The sequence below is a fragment of the Lissotriton helveticus genome, chromosome 2_1, assembly GCF_964261635.1.
Source record: "Lissotriton helveticus chromosome 2_1, aLisHel1.1, whole genome shotgun sequence".
Classification (NCBI taxonomy): Eukaryota; Metazoa; Chordata; class Amphibia; order Caudata; family Salamandridae; genus Lissotriton; species Lissotriton helveticus.
The window spans coordinates 1,260,402,574-1,260,423,640 of record NC_136059.1 but is presented as its reverse complement, the minus strand read 5'-3'; the positions used below and the strand labels follow the sequence as shown (position 1 = coordinate 1,260,423,640).

General features: G+C 44.5%; 1 protein-coding gene across 1 annotated transcript in view; it reads right to left on the bottom strand.

The window, feature by feature from the left end:
* STPG2 (sperm tail PG-rich repeat containing 2) overlaps positions 1-21,067 on the bottom strand; it is a 2,154,459-nt gene that overhangs the window by 7,635 nt on the left and 2,125,757 nt on the right. The gene's annotated exons all lie outside the window — the stretch shown is intronic.

Sequence of the window (21,067 nt, the reverse complement as noted above, 5' to 3'; positions counted from 1 at the left end):
GTTCTAGACTCTCCTTTCTGGGGTAAAGGCCCAAACCAAATCCTTTCCAGAAAGGATCTGATGAAGGGGAGCATCTGAAAAGGAGTCAAGTGTGACCTTTCTTGGGTTGCTAGTGAACCCCAAGAAGATTCCCAGGAGGTTCCCTGTAGTCTGGAGGTAGTTGACTGCTGCCTTGTGTGATCCTACTACAGCAGCCAGTCGTTGAGATAGGGGAAGAATGGGATCGCTGGCATACGTAGATGTGCTGCCTCCACCGCCATCACTATCGTAAACACCTGGCGAGCACTATTGAGATCAAAGGGGAGCACAGAGATCTGGATATGCTCCTGCCCTCCACAAGCCACAAGTAGCGCTGATGGGTCCATAGGATTGGTATATGTAAATTGACATCCTGCAGATCCAGCGTCACAATCCAGTGTAAAGGGCAAATAAGACCTGGGTTTGGGTCAGCCTCTTGAATTTGTCCATGTGGCGGAAGGCATTGAGTGGGTGGAGGTCCAAAATAGGACAAAGGCCTCCATCCTTCTTTGGCACCAGAAAGTAGTGGGAGTAGCAACCACGACTCACTATAGGCAGGCACTCTTTCAATAGCCACTTTGGCCAATAGGGCTTGCACTTTCTGCCTTAAGGTGGACAGATGGTCCTCCGTCAGCTATTTTGGGGACGGAGGAAGGTGTAACAGAGCGGTCAGGCAGGGTATGGTGACATGGTGGGCTTTTGCCTATGATGCATTCAAGTCCCTCTTTCTTTTGCCCACTATGTCACCGGCGGCAGAAACCAGCCATACATGAATCATTTTTACTTCTGGTGTAATAGAAATAGTCCAGCCCGAGCTGGCAGGCAGGGGCATAACACAAGCATAACATAAGTTGTTGCACTGTGGTACACAACAACAATGTTACATCACAAAGGCTAACAGGCCTGCAGAAGTATCAGCCAATATTTATTTAATTTATTTGAGTGCCTAAGATTAATTCTAACATTCCACCCACCACTATTTTGTATACCTTAGTAACATAGTATCACAGCATGGGCTAAACCCTCAACAGAAAGAGCCAAACACATAGGGGGTCATTTAAAAAGGATATGTGACCTGCCAGCCAGCGAGGTCATCGAAGGCCCTGACTATGCGCCCCTCCAGAAGGACCACCCGTCCAATTTAGACGTCTGCCTGGCGGGTATTTCTAAACCTTTCAGTGCACCTGCTGGTACACGGTTGCAATAAAGGCAGATAATTTTACCAAGAGACCAGGGAGCAAAGTATTTTGTTTTTCAATAACAACCTCCCAAAGCAAGTGCTTCTTATTGATAAATAAATAAGTAAATGCCCTGACATGCAAGAAGTATTCTCCCTAAGGTCATGTAACATACACAATTTGGGACCGTTAATCAATTCTCTGTTCCTGGCTGGAAAATAAATCTAAACAGAGCAGATAGGCCTAAGATGGCGTCCAGTGGCGAACGGGCTGCCATGTGAAGGGTTTCCACCAGCCTAACTAGCTGCGGGTCCGCCAGGGCGAACCTTGTTCAACTGCTCTGGCAAACTTTGAATGACAGCCACAGTGTTTAGTTCACAGATATTTCACTGGCAGTCCATATTTTACCTCCAGAAATTATGCACTTACCTAGGGATACATTTGGAGAGTGTAGGAGGGAAAGAGAGAGGAGTGAGGAGGAAAAACACTAGGAAATACGGTAAATGATCCCCAGTCTTGGCGCGCGCTCCCAGCATCACTGGCTTGTTGTTCAAGGATGACTCATCGCGGAAGCAACCTTTCGAAAAAGATGGACTGCTGGATAAGATGCTCATTATTAATTATGTTCGACAACACAACTTCCAGGAAATGACTAGTTATCCTTGCAGTGGAACAGTAAATGATTTACTTTCCATCTGTTTAATTAAAAGAGAGGCATATTGCATCCAGAGGCGAATAACAAGCCAGGCATGCTTTCAAACAACTAGGCATTAGGGATAGAGGGAGATGTGTCTAACATTTCTGGATTAATCCACATGAATATGTTTTTGATTGAATAGATGAGGTTATGTGTGAACAAATCAGTGTCCAGTGTAAGGCATGAAACATATAAATAATAATAATTATAAAATTATAATAATCATAGTAATAATAACAGTAATAAGTAATAATAACAGCAACGACAGCAATAGTGACAATTATAATGGTTTTAGGGTTTAGGGTTTCTGCATATCCATCTGCAAGCTCAGTAAATAACAGACATACTTCAATTTAACTAAACTCAATTACTGCTGCGTCACATATAAGGCTTCTATAGGAAGCACATAGATACTGGTTTGGAAACCCAAGCCTTTGCTGCTCTGATGTCGGAGCAGTGAAAAACACAAATTAAGATTTTTGAGTGCACTAATGTCAGAGCAGCGAAAAAACGGGCCTTGAGGCCGATGCTCAGGAGGGCCCCTTCCGACAGGTCTCCAGAGATCCAGGGAAGGCAGTGGAAAGGCGAATCAAGGTCCGCCATTTCTCCTCCCTCTCTTGGGTCTCTGCACATCTGAAAGAGGTGATGGAATGCCGGCCGCCACCTCCCCAGGGAGTTAGAGTCTGCACACAGCTGTGATGACGGAGCTCTCCTGGTCAAACTGATAACAGGGCCGGCTCTAGGCTCATGGTGGCCCTGGGCAAGGAGCGTAGGTAGGGGGCCCGGAAGAGGGGGTCCGGGCGGGGCGGAGCGCACAGGCCAGTAAAGAGGGGAGGGGGTCAGGGTGTTTAGAAGTGGAACAGAGCCGGAGGCTGCCAAATCCCTGCCAGGGGCCACCACGCAAATATGTATCCATCCTAAGAGGATTAATATATTAAGGATATATATTGGCGTGGTGGCCCCTGGGGTTTGGTGGCCCTGTGCAGGTGCACAGCTTGCACATGCCTAAAGCCGGCCCTGCTGATAAGCAGCTCTCACAGAGCCACTGTCAGTCCCACAGCTCATTCTCTCGGCCATCACAGACCACACCTCGGCTAGGGAGGATGAGTGAAGCAACAGACTGGCGGCACACCAGGCATTGTCAAGGAAATAACATTTTTAAATAGTAGGGAGGGTAGTATTGAGGGCGCTTTTTAATTATTAATTTTTTTTTATATTGGAATGGGGTGAATAAGGTTTTTTCCGATGGTAGTGTAGGAGGGTGTCAAGGAACCAGATACATTTTGGGCATTTGTGGGAGGAGAGGGCACTAAAGAGGGTGGTCGGGGGGAGGACAGCAGGACCCTGGCCACATTTTATTTTCCTATGTTTAATTTTTGTAAGGGGCTGAGGGAGGGAAAGCTACATTGTGCATGTCTTCCCCATGACTCTAATCCCCACGTGCAGCTCTTTTATATAACCAGGTGCTCAGGAAAAGAGGATTTTATTTGATAAAATTCTAAGTGGCTAGTTGTCAATAATTTGGAGCTCTCCAGCTCGGGGTTTCATGTGATATTATAAATCGAACTTTACTCTAGTTGTCTATTGAATGTTACATGGAGCTACATCTTGGATAGCAAGCCTGTTTTTGTCAGCCACCCATCGATAATTCTGAACGCTCTGCATGACTTCCACTAGAAGCCATTAGCATGAATACTTAGATTGAACTTTGGTGATTCACTGCTATGATGTTCCTACTGTCCCTATTATTGTGATCCCAGCAGGGAAAACGCGTGCGTCCCCTGTGTTCTGCCATTTCAGCAGGGTACGTGGAAACCATAGTTAGATGGTACAACACAGCTCGTAGTCTCATCCTCCTTCTACCACTCTTCTCTGGTCTTTAAAACTCTGGGGCGGAGGCACAATGTGGGTTGTGCATTAACTGGCTCAATGCTCTTACCCCCCTCAACAGCAATCCTCTGCACACCCACACTGACGGGGAAAAACAGCTTTGGCTTACAACAGCTCTCACAGGGCTATCGGCACAGTGCCAGCTCTCAACTCTCATTGTATGTGCAGAGACCTGATCTTTTGCAGTGAGTTGGTGAAAACGGTACAAGGGGTGGCGGGAGTGGACAGCAGATGCCTAGGTATTTATTTTTCAATTTGGGTGGGAGGTCAGAGATGGTTATGCAATGGGTGGTGTGTGTGGGTGGTAGGAGACCAAGCATTTGGCGGGAAGAGTTTTGACACCCACTCTGAGGGGTCACCAATGCACATTATATAGTGTCCATCTATAATTCTAAACGTTATCCTGCTAGCAGGAGAAAAATAGGCTAAGAGGATTTTTGAGGCATTGAGAACAAGGGTAGCCTATTTATGAGGCCTTTTGCGTCACTCTTGCATCATACAACATGGTGCAAGAACAACGCAAACATTAGGACAGATTTTTGAAACCACACAAAGCCACAGTGGCTCCAAAAATCTGTAGTAACAAAACACAGCGCAAATCACTGCGTTGCAGTACTCTGCCCTGGAATGGTGTTCCATGGACATTGCGTGGGTGCATTAGGCTTTTCTTTTTTTTTCCAAAGAGGGGTGGAGGCTCTCATAGAAGTCAGAACATCAGGGCCTGGATTCACTCATTCTTTTCGTCAGTTTTGCATTACTTTTATACTGCAAACTCGATGCAAATTATTGTGCTGGGAGTTACCATTCAAAGCAAATAAGGTTTGGGGAGCAGCCCTTCATCAGGGAGTGCATGTACCAAATAAGCATAATCCACTCAATAGGGAAGTAAATGAACACGCAAATCAGTTGTAATCATACCCAATCTTTTCAGAGATGATTATTTATTTGCTCATAAGTATATCTTTAAAAAAAATCTCATAATTACATAATTCACTTTTGTGAGTTTGATTGTATTGTATAGCTCCCCAAGTGTCATAATTTACAAGCTTTTCCTATCATTTTACCTGGGCTGCCCCGCCCTCTTTTCACAGACCTCCTCAGTTGAGAAATTTGTAAGTTCTCACATTATCTCCTTTGAAGATCCCACAAGGTACCCCCCTTAAAATGGAGAGTAACGGAAGCAAATAAGTCACATACAAGGATCAGATTGGACCTAGTAAGGATTTCACATCCGATTTGATCTGAAATGAGGCCTGTCCTCAGATCTGTACCCAGAGTACATCAAGGGTGACCTTGGTGTAACCACATCACTCAACAAAGCTGGCGGTTTCTATATGTACTTTGTTGGTCACAGGGCCTCTACTGCACTTTGACAAATAAGCTGAAGTTGGAAGAATATAAAGTGTGAGGCACCTCTGTGTGGCTACTACAGTCAAGATAATGCTCAGGCCCAGCTAGTTCTTTTTTATTAAGAGATAAACTTGAGGTCCCTGAGGCTGCACTCAGAATAACCAGCCTTTTATAGCTTATGGGACCAATCTGTTTCTTTGACTAATACGAGCAGATCAGTGCAGGGTTATTCCAAACATGACCAAACTTTAGGTCCATAAGGATGTTTTTAGCATATTGTATTGTAATTGTTTGTATATATTTTCGCAAGGGGAAGGGGGTGCTGATATCTTTGCCATAAGCATAGTGTTTGTCAGAATGATCAGGTGTTTCTCTTTTTACCAGTTTTCAAGTTCCAGGAATAACTTGTTCATTGCATTTGTACCAGTCGCAATGGCTTTAATCTCGTCCTTTTTCAACATCATTAATGAAAGAAAACTAAATAAAAGTGGTGCTAAGAATCTGCCTTGGCGCACACCTGAGGGAATAGGAAAGGTGTTGCTACTTTCTCAGATGCACCATAGCGAGCAGGTGTGTTTGTTCCCGTAGACAGGCCTTCCACCATCTGCAACAGTGCCCTGTCAATTCCCAGCTTGCCTAATCCTTGCCATTGTTGAAATATATTAACTAGTTTGAATGTCGATTTGAAGTCAATAGAAAAGGCAGCTTGAAAAAAAAATATTTTTTTAATTTTTGTATATTTAACGCCGATCATATGCAATTGAATTTCCTGATCAATCGTCTCTATTTGTGAAAACCGACTTGTGTATCTGTGAGGATGGTTTCTTTATTGAACTTTGAAACCTACTAAGTAGAACACGGGCACCTTTTTTTCCCCGCACCATTTAAAAGTGATGCTGGCCTATAGCTCGTTGGATCCCGTCTGCTGCCCTTCCTGTGTAGAGGCAGAATGCCACGGCGCAGGCCTGGAATTGGGAACTGATAAAACCAAATCGAACTCCAGTCTGTGAAGGAAATACCCTGAACTACTCAAATCAAATGCAATGCAGTGCTATGCTAATGATATCTGTGTGTTTTAAAAGTGTTAATTAACAATAAAAATAATAGTAACTTACACCCACTTCTTGGCGGTGCAGCTGTTCTCCATGCCACTCTGGAATCACTTTTGACCCATTTTTGAACGTGGGGCTGCCAGCCTTACTGGCCCCATTAGGAGTTGCCCATTCACTGGGACTGGAATTAACAATTCCGACGTTGATTAAACAGGGATTATGAGTTAAAGTCCTGGGACTGGGAATAACCTGTTGGACACAGCATTACCAGGTCCTTTCTCGCAGGTTTACTTAAATTTTAGGGTGCGCCATGCTGATATTTACCATCTGCTCTATGCAGCTGGTACAAACCTGAAGAAGGGGACTGTGGGTATTGGTTGTTGGCAGGGAGGGTGTCTGGGGAGTGGGGATGCTGCACTTCTCCGGAGGGAAAATTATCTGTTCCCCGTGGTGGTAGCGAGTGCGGGTGGGTATGGGCCTCTAAATGCAGCCCCTGATCCTCTACCCCATGGTTCGATTGGCTTTGGATCTGAACCCAGTAAAATCAGACCTGGTGTTCCAGAACCCAGTAAACCTGCATTCACAAGTACCGGGACATTTGTAGATGCCCAAAACACTAACAACCCTCCTCCCCCCAAGCAGCAAAGCTCTGGGCAGTTGGGAATGGGGGCCGTTAATGTGTTGACCAGGCATGTAAAACAGGCTCCTGAGGTGCAGGGGGGACCCAACCCTTTCAGGGGGCCCCCAATCAGCCCAAGCTCAATGAATATATTTAAGATATGACAGACTTAGGGGCACCTCATCACATTCTGCAGGGGGGTCCCATCATTTTGCGTTACTCCATTGGTGTTGACATGGTCCATATAAAAACACCTCTAATTAAAAAAAAATAATAATTCAAACTTTGAAGTTAGATTATTTTTTAAAAAGTTGTCAGCAATCCCTCAATCGTGCTTTTTTCAGGGCCCTGTCAAAGAATGTTGGCGTTGGCACCTCAAAGCCGACGCCCACTGTATACAAGAGCAGACTACAGTCTTGCAATACACATTGCAAGGCAGATCATTAAATATTACAAGTGTATGTCTAGCCCACTCAGGTAGTATTGACTGGCTGAACAACTCTCTCCCTCAAAATGTGCAAGCCCCCTTTGCGAATTGGAGACTTGCACAATTTACTTGACATGTGCATATACGCCCATCTCATACTTGCGTGGCACGTATTTGCACAAATATAATCTTCGTGACTTTGAGGCAGAATCACTTTGCAAGTAAACCCAAAAGTAAATATGTCACAGCAGCAGGTTATTTTGCCCTGTGTCATGAGCCATTCTTCAATAGCTATTTAAGCAGGTGCAATGATAGCGTGGGATATATTCGGAGACAGAGTATTTTGGCAGAGGTCTATATAGTATGCAAAGTGCCCAATACCTTTCATGTATTTCGGAAAGTTTCAGCTTTTTATATAGAAAAGTAAAGTTTTTCTGAGAAATGACGACATATAATAACCTAATCATGTAACATTCTCTAACCAGCAAAACAGTTATTTGGGTCTTTATCTTAAAGAAAATACGAATACATTTTTTGTTATTTCATTATCTTATTCTCTTATAAAACTGTGAAAGAACAAACTTCAGGAAAGGCTTGGAAAATTACTGAGGACTATATCAAAAATTGTAGTCACAAGAAAACTTACTCCAAGCAACCTGGTATGGTGATGATATTTTACCTTCCCACAATTTGAGAGAAGTGAAGCCTGAGCACTACTTATTTTTATTAGGCTATTTTCAGGTTTTCAAAGGACTGAAGAAACACACTACTGAAGCTCAGTCTCGATTTCTCTGAATAACTACTACCCTATCACACTACTACTATTCCCACTGAGAAAATTTGTAAATAGCGCTCATCCGAGAGCCGCCAGTAGATTCCTTTCAGGAAACGTTATTCAGCTAGGCCCTAGCAGTCCAGTTGCAACAACATATTAATCACAGTAATTTCTTGCAATATTTTCATATTCACTATAATCTCCATTGGAGCACAGAAGAGCCTTCTTTTCAAGTGGTGGGCAATATCCTGTGAAGTAGGGATCTAGATGACACATGCCTGTTGATACTTCTGGGCTTCTTAGTGGCATTTAATATATTCGCTATGAAGCACTGTTATCCTTGTTGTCTATTCACATGGTCATGGTAGCAATGGTACTGGAGTGTTTGTCATATTCCTTTCCATTAATATTAATTTGTCTACTTATGTTCCTTCATGCCACCCTCCCTGGTACTGCCTAATAATTTGCTCCAATGCTCATCTTGTTTCCCATGAGTTACATGATGGACTGATCTGGCGGCAGAGTATGTCACTGTCAACTGTGACTGTATTGATGACACGTAGCATATCTTAAGGTGCCATCATCTGATGATCACCAATACCTAAAAATATGCTTCTCTGTGATTGAAAATGTGTTTTACGTTGCCCATGTGAAGTTCAAACTTACAAAGTCTAAAGAGTCTTGTAGAGATGCTAAATAACAGTAGTGACAATGATGTTCTCTGTGGTACCCCACAGCAGCTGTGTTTAGTGGACACTGCGCTGGTACCAACATTTATCAGTTGACTCCAGCGTGATAAAACGTTTTGACATCATTAGAGGACAAGACATGTGACCCTTTTTAGGTCTCGCGACCTATCAATGCGCGCAAGCGCATTGAGCGGAGCGAGAATTCATGTCCTCAAAATCCTCGTCAAACCAAGGGCTTTTTGCTGCGGTTTTCTTTAAGTTCACGTGAATCACGTGACCAAACAAGCACGCGCATCAGCCTCCCTCCCACTCGTACTTTCAGTTTCTCCCGCCCCCATCCGGCCTCTCTCTAAGCGCATCGCGCTTTCGCACACAGGCATTCCGCCTGCCACACTTCTCCTCCCTCGCATTCCCGCCCCCCCACCAGGGTCTCCCGCCCCCATCCGGCTTCCCTCCAGCCTCTCTCCAGATAACTCAGACTCCAAAACGTACAAATCTTTGAGCCAGTCTGTTCCTTACATTTGCTTTGCTTTCTTGTCAGTCTCATGTGTATGCTTCTTATCCAATGGCTTTCCTTCATTTTGCATGTGACCCTTCAAAGAAGCATTGGCTCTTTACTACACTTTTGATTGGATGACATGAATTGTTTCCTTCCACTGCTTACTTTCTGGAATCGATTTTTTTTTGTTTTTATTTCAGCACTCCATCAGAGCGCATGTTTTATCTCTCTTGCCAGCATATGCTCCATTTCTTCCCTGCTCCGCCTCTTACCCTGTGACGTGGACCCAGTGCTCACTCCCTGAAGACTCAAGGTGCACATCGGCAACACGAAAAGCAGCCAAGTACTCCAGAAACATGCGTGACTCGCTGCTCAGAGTCTTGTGGTTTCTTTGCATTCCGGTACTTGTGGTCCTAACTTTATAATGTGATAAACAAGACTGCACGTCCCAGAATGCAAAGAAAAGGCCTAGACTCCACGAGGTACTTACTTAGAAATGGATGCACGCATGGCGTGGGAAACTTGGAAGTTCTGGGATCAGCTGCGTGTGGCTAAACACCACAGGCAGGACTGGCTCTCAGTTGTTGTAATGTCCTCCTCAGTGGCACTCGAGGTTTGATCGTTCTTAGAAGGATGAAAGCCCAAGATGACTCTGCATGGATGAATGCCTCTGTTACAGGGTGCAGATCTTTATCGCGCTTTCGCACACAGGCATTCCGCCTGCCACACTTCTCCTCCCTCGCATTCCCGCCCCCCCACCAGGTTCTCCCGCCCCTATCCGGCTTCCCTCCGGCCTCTCTCCAGATAACTCAGCCTCCAAAACGTACAAATCTTTGAGCCAGTCTGTTCCTTACATTTGCTTTGCTTTCTTGTCAGTCTCATGTGTATGCTTCTAATCCAATGGCTTTCATTCTTTTTGCATGTGACCCTTCAAAGAAGCATTGGCTCTTTACTAGACTTTTGATTGGATGACATGAATTGTTTCCTTCCACTGCTTACTTTCTGGAAACGATTTTTTTTTCTTTTTATTTCAGCACTCCATCAGAGCGCATGTTTTATCTCTCTTGCCAGCATATGCTCCATTTCTTCCCTGCTCCGCCTCTTACCCTGTGACGTGGACCCAGTGCTCTGCATGGATGCATGCCTCTGTTACAGGGTGCAGATCTTTATCGCGCTTTCGCACACAGGCATTCCGCCTGCCACACTTCTTCTCCCTCGCATTCCCGCCCCCCCACCAGGCTCTCCCGCCCCCATCCGGCTTCCCTCCGGCCTCTCTCCCCGTGAGCTCCTCGCTCACATTCCCGCCCCCATCGGGCTTCCCTCCGGCCATTTGCCCCACTCCTTGCCTCTGCCGCAAAGGACTCCTCCCCCCGTCACTCTCCAAAACAGCTTTGTGCGACGTCTGTATCCATTACTGGGATATGTTGGCGCTCGTATTTGCTTATTGACCTTTACTAGGACAGTGAATATTTGTATTATATGTTTTTTTTTTTTGCTGTTTGCCAGAGAGTCACTACACTCACTGCACCCTACCTCACTCACAGATCGATCTTCACTCACCAAAAATGCCATGCAGAAGTACAGTGTTACATGGATATGTTGCCTGGGCACGTTCTATTCTGTGCACTGATACATTGCTATAAGAGGACACAGATGTACGGAAACATACGTGATTGCTCGGCTTGTTCAGTTTGTCGGGCGCTATTCTGTTTCCTGGGGAAGACGGGACCAGATCCCGGTCATCTGGTGTGTGATAGCGGCCGATATAGCGCTTGTCGCCTGACGGTGACATAGCAACACTGACAGCACCGCTGGCGCCCAGACTGACAGCTATCAGCATAGGTTCCCTCCCGCCCCAGCCAGTCCAAAGATAATATTAATTATCTATGATGCAGTAGGACGAACATCGCTCTAAGCCCCAGAAACCTATTATTGAACTTAATCAACCTCGGAGTAGCAAGGCGGGCAATCTGCTGATGGGCCTGTGGTGTGTAGGCCCTTCGATGGGCCGCTTTTGTGCCCGTCTCAGTCTCCACTGCAAATGACACATCATCAAGGCTGTTAAAGCCTCTACATACATCTAAGCACCTTGACGGCGATGCTAGTTACTGATACTTAAATAAGTATATCGGGTTATATATTTTTTGTGATTACTGTGTAATTTGAGGTCTCACGCCTTCATCCTCACAACACCACACACCATCGGAATACACACACCCTCCCCCTCACACCACCTCACACACACTCACCCTCACACACAATTACACTCAAACACCCTTACACACCCTCAATAACATTCTCAAAAATCACACACACTAACACACTCACACACCCTATCAGCATCACACATCATATCACAATCAATCACCCTTTTCAAACACACTCACACTCTCTCACATTACACAAATGTCAGAAAAAGACGTTAATATTTCACTTCTGTTCTTTTATTTTCCTCACAATAAAATACACTGAACATAATCTTCACAAAAGGTATTTACAACAGTTTAAGCTATTGCCATTATAAATTACAATAACTTTTATTTAAGTATTAATTATTTAAAAAATGTCATAACCATTGTTATTTGTAATATCAATACATCTAAGTCACGTAAATACAAAACATTTGCATTACAAATACTATGAGTGTCACATTTGCAAAAGTTAAAAGTATTGGCATTGTAAATGACAAAACTATTATTTTCGCAATTTTCAAAACCAACACATAAATATAAAATGTGTCATTTACAAAACCAATAGCTCCAGCTTTCCTACTGCGAGACCTATCGGCAACGCCAGTGCTTGTTCTGGTTCCTGCCCATCCAGCATACTGTTGTTTCCGCTGTGCTGTAGGCTGTAAAGCAATGAAGAAGGACAGGGTTTCTTAGCGTCAGTTACTGTGGATTTGGTGCTGTAACTGATTTGAGGTTTTATTGTTCATAGTGCAGTGTCTTCTCTCCACACATCTTTGTAACTGGTATGTGATCTTGATCTCCAAGATCTTACTCCAGAATGGTATGTTTATGAGGAGTGGAACATTGCCAATTTCAAGGGATCTGCTACCGGTTTCTTCAGCATTGTATGAACTAGATCCCTAATATTGATGTGTTGTTTCAGGAGGGGGGAGGGGGGGGCGGATCATTAACAGTCTTTATGGTGTCAGATGCTACAATGGCAAAGTGATATTGCATGGTGCATTCCGGACTGGACAACACATGACTGGGGTGTTTGAGGCTTTGATTCATTTTGCTGCTTTGCAGACTTGCAGGAGGGTCAATGTTGTGAAGCATGATATGGTAAAATTACTTTTAAGGTCAAGGGCTCTGATATTTGTCAAACCGTGTACAAGTACACTGACAGCCTTCTTGTAGCATGAACATATAAGTGATGTGTAATTACTGCACCTCTTTTCATTATCACAGTTCTTTCTTCATGAAGGTGAATCCATGTCAAAGGGCTTTGCTAATCCAGATTTCGTAATGCGATCAGAAGCAATGGTGTACCAGTGTATTAACATACATGAATTAAAGGACCCACAACCCACATGTAATAAGGAAATTGCAATTCACTGAAGTGTTTCGTTGCCATGTAGGAGGAGGAGCTGCAGGTCAAATGCCTTTATATGATAAATTAAGCTAAAGGTAACTTGCAGCATTATCTGTAATGTACAGAATATCAGTTATTTATTTTAAATTATAAGTAATTTCGTTTGACCAAGTGGTCTGGTGGTTGTCTCTCTATCTCTTGGCTTTACCCTGTTGGCCAGGGAGCAGTAAACCTCTGCTGCCAAAGTACCTGTTCCTTGTTCACAGCAAGGCCACTTGTGGTCTTGGGTTTGAGACGTCTTTGGTAGAAAGGGGAGTTAGATGTCCTCTCCAGTGATTGTGGTTGCTGTCTCCCTTCTGGTTCACCTTGGTTGTGTCTGTCCCTGAAATCAGCAATAAGGCTTGACTTGGAATTTGGCTGCTAAGGATTGTCAGACTGCTGGCTACTCACCATTTAATCTGCCAGTGGGGGAGCAAATGGTAAGAATAAAGGGAAGGCATTTCCTCTGCAGATTGCTCATTCTGCGAATAAATGATTCCCAGAGTGCAGCTTGAGATGCAGTAGCTTGGTGGGGCTCTCAGTTTCTGCAGGGAGTGTCACAGAAATAGAAAGAAGTATTCTTGACAGAATCAGGTGGCAGCACAAGCGCTCCCTCCTCCCAAGTTTGAATTCTAGTTGGGGGAAGATTGAAGCGAGTGATAAAGAATCTTAGGGATATTAATGTCAACTCTGAACAATACTAAAACCTGTTTGCCATACCAAGTCCGCTTCACAATCGGGTGAGAATATTCAAATATTTTGAATTACCTTATGAAACATCCTCTGCTTACGGTTGAAATGTTTCATTTGTGTACATTTTGTGTAACCAGGTGAGCGCCAGTTGATTATTGTATTTTTCTTTTGTGTTTTATGAATATTTTTCAATAACAAACATCTTTCACATAACTATTGTAGTTACTTTATTTCACCCTTTTCAATGTTTGTTTGACTAATTGTCCTTTGTCAGTTATATGCTTTGTGCAAAAAAGTTTTTTTCTTAAAATTATTCCCTGACTCGTTGTTCCTTTAACATTACTCTCGAAATCTGTCACCACCAAATAAAATGTTGAGCTTTTTTTATAAAATATCAGAGCACTTTACATTATAGGATAGGCAGGATACAGTTGTAAGAACAAACACTTGTCACATATATGAAAGTAGCACAGTAATACTGATATCTATAGCGGAACATCAATGTAGTAGTCATACTGTGTATCTGAGTAATAGGCGGGTATATAGACAATATGACATACTCTGTTATCAATAGAACATAAGGTGATTATTTTAGGGCATAAACATGTTCATTAGAAGAGTTTTCACTTCTTTTTTGAAAGAGGCGGTTGAAGAGATTCGGCGGACATCTGGCGGCAGAGAGTTCAATATCTTCGGGGCGATACCTGAGAAAGCTCTGTAGCTCGTTCTCTTTTTGAGGAAAATCTGTGGTTTCAGTAGGAGTGAGCTTGCACTTCATGAAGATCTGCATTCCCCCAATGACGCTAGCTTTTGTGCAAGATATCTGGGGGGCCTTGAAATGAGGGCTTTGAGAGCCATGCAAGAAACTTGGACATAGATCGAGAATAGATTATTTCTTAATAGATAGAAGCCTAACAGAAGATGTAATAAAACTAGAACACCTTCCTGCTCACCTATCAGACCACTCTGCAGTCCAGCTTGTGGTTCAAAGGACGGAAGTTAAAACACAAAACAGAATGACAATTGAACGAGCTATACTACTTGACGAACAATGTATAGAAGAGCTTAGGATAGAAACAGAACTCTTTTTTGAAAATAATAAGGTAGGCATATCAAAACAAACTACATGGGACACCTACAAGGCAGTTATAAGAGGGAAATTATTAAGTCAAGGCGCATACAGATTAAAGACATCAAATCAAAAGATAAGGGGCTTGGAAAACTCCATAAAGCTGCAGGATGCACAAATACTGGTCGAACATAGAATAGACATAAAAGAGGAGCTGGAGAAAGAAAGACAAAGACAAAAAGAATGCCTCGCTGACATCTTAGAAAACAAAATAAGAACAAAGTGGGAAGCAAGTAAACTAGCAAACCACGAGTATGGGGAAGGTTGCGGAAAACTTCTGGCCTGGAAACTAAAGTCAGATTTAGCCAGGAACAAGGTAGTAAGTATACTACAAGACAGCCAGTCATCCCCTTCTTTCGAAGACACGGTAATCAGACAGGAATTCACAAACTTCTTCGACAAGTTATACTCGGAAGATGTAAACCCATCGGAAGAACAAATAGAAGGCTACCTAAATACTCTACCCACCCTTGCACTAACAAGGGACGAGAAAAATGCCCTAAACGAAGAGTTCTCTAAGGAGGAAGTAGAAGAAACAATAAAGGATTTGAAAAAAGGAAAGGCTGCGGGACCAGACGCTCTCCCCAACGAACTATATATGGCACTTAGAAAAACGCTGTCGCCTCAAATTACAGACCTACTCAATCAGGTGTATAAACATCAAGAAAAGATCCCAGATTCTTGGAACGATGCTATCATAACTATAATCCTAAAACCAGGGAAAAAGCCAACACTATGTGAATCATACCGGCCAATATCATTGCTTAATTGTGACTATAAGATCTGCACAAAAATTATAGCAAAAAGGCTAGGGAAAATGATGACCAAGTTGATCCATATTGACCAGAAAGGCTTTATCAGAGGAAGACAACTGCAAGACCTGACTCATGAGTTATTTGGGGCAATAGACATGGCTACCTCTGAAAAACACCCTCTTACAATACTCACTTTTGATGCCGCAAAGGCATTTGACCGGGTGAACTGGGCTTTTCTGATTGAGGTAATGAGAAGAAATAATCTGGGAGACTCCTTTCTGCATATAGTAAAAGAGATCTATAGAACCCCGAGATCGAGAATTCTGGTGAATGGGTGCTTAACCAATAACATACGAATTGAAAGAGGTACTAGGCAAGGTTGCCCTCTCTCGCCCCTACTTTTTAACCTGTACATTGAGCCTTTAGCAAATTTGTTAAGGAGAAACGAAAAAATACTTCCATTTAAACATCAGGAATGGTCTAAAAAAGTGGCCTTGTATGCCGACGATTTAATGATCTTTACCAATGACTATCAGTCCTCCATATCGGAAATTAAAATCACTTTGGAGAATTTTGGGAAAGTTTCAGGTTACTTGGTTAACCACTCCAAAACCGAAATCATGACATGGAACTCAAACCTCTCCATTCCAGGTATTAAGAAGGAAATTAAATACTTAGGAATCACAATAGCTCACGATCTGGAAAAAATACCTCAAATAAATCTAAAAAGAGTGGCAGAGGAAACAAGAAAACTTTTAAAGACCTGGACTAGCCTCCCGTTAAGCTTCATAGGTAGATCAAACATTGTAAAAATGTCTATTCTACCCAAATATACCTACCTTTTCAACACAATCCCCTTAGAATTTAAAAAGAATTCACTGAAAAAACTACAAGGAGAAATTGCAAGCTTTATTTGGGCATCTAAGGGAACCAGAATATCGTGGAAGAAAATCAGAAGAAGAAAAGAACAAGGAGGTATAGCCAGCCCTGATTTGTGGGAATACTATAGAGCCTTTTCGTTTAAAAACATGAGAACACTGTTGAGAGCTCATCAATATTACCCTGAATATCTCCAAGCAATGACCATGAAAACCGACCACTACCTATATAAATTCGGCCACCCAAAATTCTTCAAAAAAGTTAAATTGAAGGTCCTGAAGGACGCGGCCAGAATATGGGCCCAGGTCAGAGGGACCCTAAACATCTCATATTATAGTCCTCTGGCTCCTATATGGGACTCCCCAGGTACCCCAGATTGTTTGAAAGATAGTCTGGCAACCCCGTTAAAAATATCTAACATCAAGCAGTGGGGCCAGTTACTAAATGGATCATCACTGATCTCGTGGGAGGATCTCCAAACCAATACTAACTTTACCATCTCCAAATTTAAATACTACCAGCTTTCCAGTTGGGCAAATACTCTTATACATCAGGAAAAGGATAACGAAGAACTGGAGAAAGAAATGCAGAAAGTTCTTCCCATAAAGAAAGAGATAGCCAGATGGTATTGGGCCTTAATAACATCAGAAGAGGAAGATGCCCAGATCGCAGATCTAATATGGGGAAAGAACCTACATATTCCAAATCTTGAAGAGGTGTGGCTTAAATCAATTGAGAAATGCTGGGCTACACTAAAATCAGCAGCTTTAAAAAGGAATCACATCTTCACGATTCACAGAGCCTATTGGACTCCTAAAAAACTGTCCAAATTCAAGGGTGCCCAAATCAGGAAATGCCCGAAATGTGGTGAGGAGAAGGCAGACGACATTCACATCTTTAAAGAGTGCCCATCTCTCGAAGAATTCTGGTATGAAGTGGGTAAGATTCTAACTTCAATCCTCCAACAGCAAATAACTGTAAGTACCACTCTTGTACTTTTTGGGATTGACAGTAATATAGGAGCGGGTAAGCTAACAAAAGAGCAAGAAAACTTGGTTTTTGTTTTGATCCTCCTCGCAAGAAGGGAGATTTGTATTAAGTGGGTTGGTTCAGTATCTCCAACGATTGGAGAATGGATGAACTCGGTCTTAAAAATAAATAAACTAGATAGAAGGGAAAAGCATACTAAAAGAAATAACTTCTGGGGAATATGGGAAAATCATTTCAATCCCAAATAATGGTCGAGACGGAACGATGATCCAATGATTAAGTGATGGTAACATCTGTTGATGGGTATAATACTCATCGAGTAGTCAATGGTGGCTAGCTCTCCTCGACAAACGAAAAAACAGAAAAGTTATTTATGTGTTGGTTCCAAGGGGGAGTCCTCTGCAATACCAATCGGAAGGGAAACTCCCCTTGTATTTTCGCATCTTGGGGCAGTGCTGGTACGTCCATTGAGAGGCTGAACCCTGGTATTTCCAAACAAAAACATAAAAATCGCAATATGAGGATAATTTAAAAAAAAAAAAAAAAGAAATCTTTAGCAGTATTCTTGCTGCATACGGGAGCCAGTTAGTGTTTTTAGGGCTGGTGATATGTGAACATTTCTTTTTATACCGGAGCTGGCCGCCGCATTAAGGGAGGCCCGAAGTGGGGCCTGCTTGTATTTAGTAAGACTGCATAGAGTGGAGCTTCCGTAGTCCAATATAGGCAAGACAAGAGTTTGGACCGGCAGCTTAAAGTCGTCCAGTGGTAGGAAGGGTTTAAGTTTCCTTGGGGTACTGATCTGGTAATTAGCTCCTTTGGTGGCATTACTGATATGATTCTGCATATTCAAGTGCTTGTCTAATGTGATTCCAAGTGATTTCGCCAGAGTAGAGATGTAAAGCTTTCTTTAATCTTCTTGCCTATATTTTCAGTACTTGATGAAGAAGCCTGTACTGACAATTCTCATTTAAGTACCATTACCAGAACTGTGATTTTTCAAAAAGACATTAATTTAAAGTTGGCAACACCCATTAAACAGACTTTTTTATTACAAATATTGATGGAGAGACTCTCAAATCCAGCTACAGAGGTTGGACTCACACGCCTTAGTGTAGTTTGGGTTTTGTAGCGTCGCGCTACTGAATCACACGGTGTTGAGCCACTGGTTTGACTTGCTCGTTGATATGCAGGTGGATTTGACGACCCTTCAGTTTCCCCAAACCTCGGAAGAGGGAAGGGAATTTACCAGCGCAGTCCGAGATGTCATGGACGTTGAAGAGGATGTGCACCAGCTGAAGACGTTCCGCCGTGGGGAGACTCAGCAGGCAGTCGGCCTCCGGACCCTTGATTACATGGATCACTGCTGGGATGGAGAGTGTGCCATGCGTGAGAGTGGTGTCAAACTTGCCCAAGCATTGTAGAGGTTTCTTCGACATCCAGGTGTAGACGCGGACGGGCGCGAAATGCAGACGTGGCTTGGGGTCCATGCGGTCGTGTTCGGCAACTGATATGTAGTTGAGCGATGCTCCACTGTCCATCATGAACTTGGCGGCATGGTTGCCCACTTTGATGTTGAGGCGCGGATAGCGTTTGAACTGATCGTGGTCAGCAAAGTTGACGTATTCAGTGGTGTAGGAGGAATGTCTAGATGATGAAGATCTTGAGTCCCTCGATGGAGAACGACGGTCCCATCGGGAGCGCCGAGAGTCACGACTAGAATGTGAGGACGTGGGAGATCTAGGAGGATCTTCCTGAACTGCCCTGATGTGATGACGCTTGGCCTCCGGTCGTGAGGGTCGCTGCGACCCATACTGTCTGTCACCATCACTGCGTTTTTCTTTGTGGTAATCCCCACACATGGCCTCAAAGTGGTTGGACCGCCCACATTTCCGGCAGCGTTGGCCCATAGCAGGGCAAGAGTCAATGTGAGGGTAGTCGTATCCGCATCTGAAGCACCGCCTCGTGCGTTCAGGCCGTCGATCTCTCCTCTCAGAATCTTTTGGTCTGTAGTCCGGTCGACGTCGGGGTGAGTACTTGGAGCGCCTCGATCTGTCTCGCGGGTGGCGTCTTCCACTGTCGCGCCGATCCTGACGTCCATGCCGTCTCTCAGTGATGCGGTTGGCGTGCTCCCGGCTGGTACTGGGCCCTGTTTCAATTTCCGCCGCATTCTCTTCAGCTTGGTCATACAGTCGGGAGTTTTCTTCGATTTCTGCAAGTTCTTGAGGTTTTCTCAGCAGGCGCCTTCTCAGCGACTCAGAGTGACACCCTGTGATTATCTGAGATTTGATGGCTGCATCCGGCGAGAAATTGGTAAAGTCGCAATGTTGGGACTGCCTCCGCAGCCGATGTATGAAGGAGCTCAGTGGTTCTTCCTTACCCTGGCGCTGCTGGTGAAACTTGTGTCTCTCATAGTCGACGTTTCTCTTATGCAGAAAACGGTTATTTAGAATAGTTCTTACTTTATCATAGGTGTCACCATCTGTGGCTGGGATCTCCCGAACAATCTTGCTTATTTCACGCCCCCCTAGATTGCGAAGGGCTATAATCTTGTCTTTGTCTGGTTCAATTTTGGACCCTTCAATATAGTCCTCAAAATCCTCTAGCCATTCTTGCCATTTTAGTCCCATGCTGCTTCCTGTTGTGACGGACAATGGCTCTGGGGCTCGCAGGTGGGTGCCTCCCTTGACATCCTTCTGCGCGGGAGGGTTAGACATCGTGACCGTGGATTTCGGCGTCCGAGTCCGCTTCTTGCGTCAGTAGCCGGTGTGCGTTTCTCAGGTTCGCACTCTTGTGGCTATCAATGCTTGTTTGTCTCTTGGGGCTGCCAGTGCTTGTCTGTGTTCCAATGCTTGTTCCTCTGTCAGGGCTTGTTTGGTGTTCTATGGCCAATGCTTGTTTTCTATTGAATGCCTGACTTCAAGATGGCCGCCTGTATTCTGCACAGGGAGGGTGTCCTTGAGGGTGCCTGACTCAAAGATGGCCGCCCCCAGTCACACACGAGGTCTGGGCTCCTCTGCACTCAGCCACACTTGGTCACTCTTGGCACTCACCGAGGGCTCTTTCTCCCGGCAGCCAGGCTTTGGGCAGTTCCTCTTCACTTTCTGGCCACTTTCCACCGTGTAGGTAGGCCAATGCGACTTCCCGCGTCTTGCTTGCCGCAGCGTGCCGTTCCTCACGCATCGGGGGTGAGACCCGGTGTCGGCGGCATCAGCGCTTCGTCTAGGCGCCTCCGCGAGTTCCCTCACCTCTCGCTGCACTCCCCGCTCGCGCAGGACGCTTCAGGAGGGCTGGGGTAGGCTCCCAGATCCCTCTTTCTTTGGTCTTCGCTTTGGGGGCACACTCCTCAGATTCTTGGCGCGAGCAATGCGCCGGACATCAGATGAGCAGCGTCTCGTCTCCCGCTGCTCTAGCGCGGCCACACACGATCTCCTGGTCGTGGACAGGTTCTCTACCGCTGGTCTCAGGCTGGAAACGGCGGCAATTACGGGGCACTGGCGCCGCAGGTGGCGGTCACTTTCAGCCGGGGTTCTGGACGGGTCAGCTTCTCTTCTCGCTCCCCGAGGTCACTGGTGGATCACCCGATCCCACCCTCGTCGCCAGCTGTAGCGTCGCGCTACTGAATCACACGGACACAGTGTGTTAGTTAAGGAGCTTTATTATCAACCTCCTACTCCGACCCCGTCCCTACTCTCACTACCCTTTCCTGTCCTGTCCCCTCCTCTTCCCCTCTGCCCATCTAACTCCGCCCACCCCAGCTACTGGACTGCTAACATCATTACAGGTTTGTTCTTAAATTATCTTCTAGAGCTGGTTTTAGAATCAATTCCAGCAATGCTCACAAAAAT